Raw genomic sequence first — 2,872 nt, forward strand, 5'->3', positions numbered from 1 at the left:
ATTTATTTGATCAAAAATATAGAAAAAAAATTTAATATTGTGATATATTATTACAATTTAAAATAATTGGTTTTCAATTTATTATACTTTAAATTATAGTTTATTTCTGTGATGCAAAGCTGAATTTCCAGGATCATTACTCTAGTCTTCAGTGTCACATGTGACATCCAGTCTATCACATGATCCTTTAGAAATCATTATAATATGATGATTCATTATCAAAGTTGTAAACAGTTCTGCTGCTTAATATTTTTTCATAACCTGTGATACTTTTTTTGGATACTTTGATGAATAAAAAGTAAAAAAATAATAATAATAATAAAAGGCAAATGTTTTAAAAATAGAAATCTTTTGTAACAACAATATACACTACTGGTCAGTCATTTGGAGTCAGTAAAAAAAAAATCTTTATTTTTTTTAAATAAATCAATACTTTTATTCAGCAAGGATGTGTTAAATTGATAAAAAGTGATAGTAAAGAAGATTTATATTAGAAAATATTTTATTTTTATTTTTTTGAATAAATGCAGTTCTTTTTAACCTTTTATTCATCAAATATATTAGGCAGCAGAACTGTTTCCAACACTCATAATAAATCAGAATATTAGAATGATTTCTAAAGGATCATGTGATAGACTGGATGTCACATGTGACACTGAAGACTGGAGTAATGATGCTGAAAATTCAGCTTTGCATCACAGAAATAAATGATAATTTAAAGTATAACAAATTGAAAACAAATTATTTAAAATTGTAATAATATATCACAATATAAAAATAAAAAAAATCTGTATTTTTGATCAAATAAATGCAGGCTTGATGAGCAGAAGAAACTTCTTTTGAAAAACATAAAAAATAGTAATGTTTCCAAACTTTTGGCCTGTACTGTATGTATATATAAAGACAGTAACAATTTAAACAATATTTTTTATTTGTGAACTGATGTGCAGCTGTTCTTTTTAATAGTCAACTTATTTTCGGATCATCAGTCATCATCATGCTCGGTAAACAATGTCACAGACATGAAGATGTAGCCTATAATTTCACTAAGCTGGTTGCTCACTCCAAATCCTGCCCGTACACAATGGCGGTCGTCGCATTATCCAGGTTGGATCATATACAGTATATAAACGGGTTGGATGTGCACATTGGTGAGGGTTGAGGAGATTCCCCCTTCTCGTTCCGGGGGGCACCGCAATACGACCGAATGGGCATTTTACCATTAGCGATTAAATGGACATGGACTCTATATATATATATATATATATATATATATATATAGGCTATATTTAACATTTGTTTTATTTCAAGTAAAGAAAAGAAAATGATTAAATATATATATATATATATATATTATTATTATTGTTGCCTATAACCCTGAAACATGACCAGGATGGCTTGACACGTGTATTGAGAGATTCTGGTATAGAGCGGCTCCAGTTCACACAGCAAATGTGTAGAAGATATCTAGAAAGCACACTAACCTCCTAGTGACAGCATTTATAACTGCATGCAGAGCCAAGAAATACAACTTCTTGCTGTGGACTACAGCACAATGACTTAATGATTGTAGATTTCCATTGAAATCTAGTTTGCTGGTATGCAAAACAACAAAAAAAACTAAGAAAAGATTGTACTACTAATGTTAGTGTATGAAGTGAATCTCATATTGTACCTCGTATTCAGTGCATTTGGGGTCTAACTTGTCTTCTTTTAGCCAGGACTATCAGGCTAGGGCAGCATTCAGTGGGACTGGACATGTTTAGTCTAGGTCTTCTGTCCAGTGTTTTATGTCATTTTCTTGTTTCAGTTTGTTCTGTTACTTTGGCTCAGCTTGGCATTTCAAGAATTTTGTGTCTGAATTTGTATTATCAGTGGGTAACAAACATACACCTAAATTCGGTTAGATATGTTGTTTTTTTCTAGTTGTAAAAATTCTATATTGGGTGTTTCCAATTAAAGTCAGATGTTATTCTCCTAAAGCCACATTTTCTCATTTTAGCCCCTAGTGGTAGTCACACGAAACTTTAAATTGGTTACCCTCCACTTATTCACTTCTGTAAAATTCACTTGTGTATGAATGTATGAATATATGCACAAAAAACAAATGACCGCCTTTTTTAGGGCTAATCAAATTTAACAATTTCGGACAATTATTCATAACCGCCCATTTTACAGAAATACAGTTTAAAGAATATAATTTTACTTGACTTTTGTGGGTAATTCCCACTTTGTTTTTCATTAGTTTTGGTTAGATTACATCATATCCAGTCTGGGGTCGCGTATGGTATGGCCGCAAAAGTTCAAACATTTCAATGCATCCGAAGCTCAAATTCGGCCAAAACTGTCATTTTTCTGAGATAGTGAAAAGGTGAACCAAGACCATGCAAAAAAACAAAACAGTTCTGCAGCTGACAAAAACAACACCACTCAAATTCAGGAATATTTTTATATTTCAGTAAAACCTACTCGAGTACACTTTGAAACAAGAGTACAACAAAATAGAATATACTTCAAATGTTGAATATACAAACTAGATTATTCTGAACACAAACATCTTGTTCTCCCTCTTTAAGGACTAATAAAAAGCAAAAGAAAACAAATGCGTAAGAAATGTATTTGCAGTGAAGATGCATGCTGCCGATTGACCTTTTTTCTTTTGTGTTGACAAATTTTCATTGTTCCAGGATTTGGACCCAGATTTGATTACACCCAAATAGTATGTCCTTTTTTAAAAATCCAGATTGAAATGGGAATGCAAAAATGCTTTGCAGTTTGTTTGCCAATAATACTGTGCTTGGTACAATGTGTGAGAAAAAAACAACAACAACAACAAAACATGAGCGTAACACAAAAGCTTGATTTTAAAAAA

The sequence above is a fragment of the Leuciscus leuciscus genome, assembly GCF_965113295.1.
Source record: "Leuciscus leuciscus genome assembly, chromosome: 3".
NCBI lineage: Eukaryota > Metazoa > Chordata > Actinopteri > Cypriniformes > Leuciscidae > Leuciscus > Leuciscus leuciscus.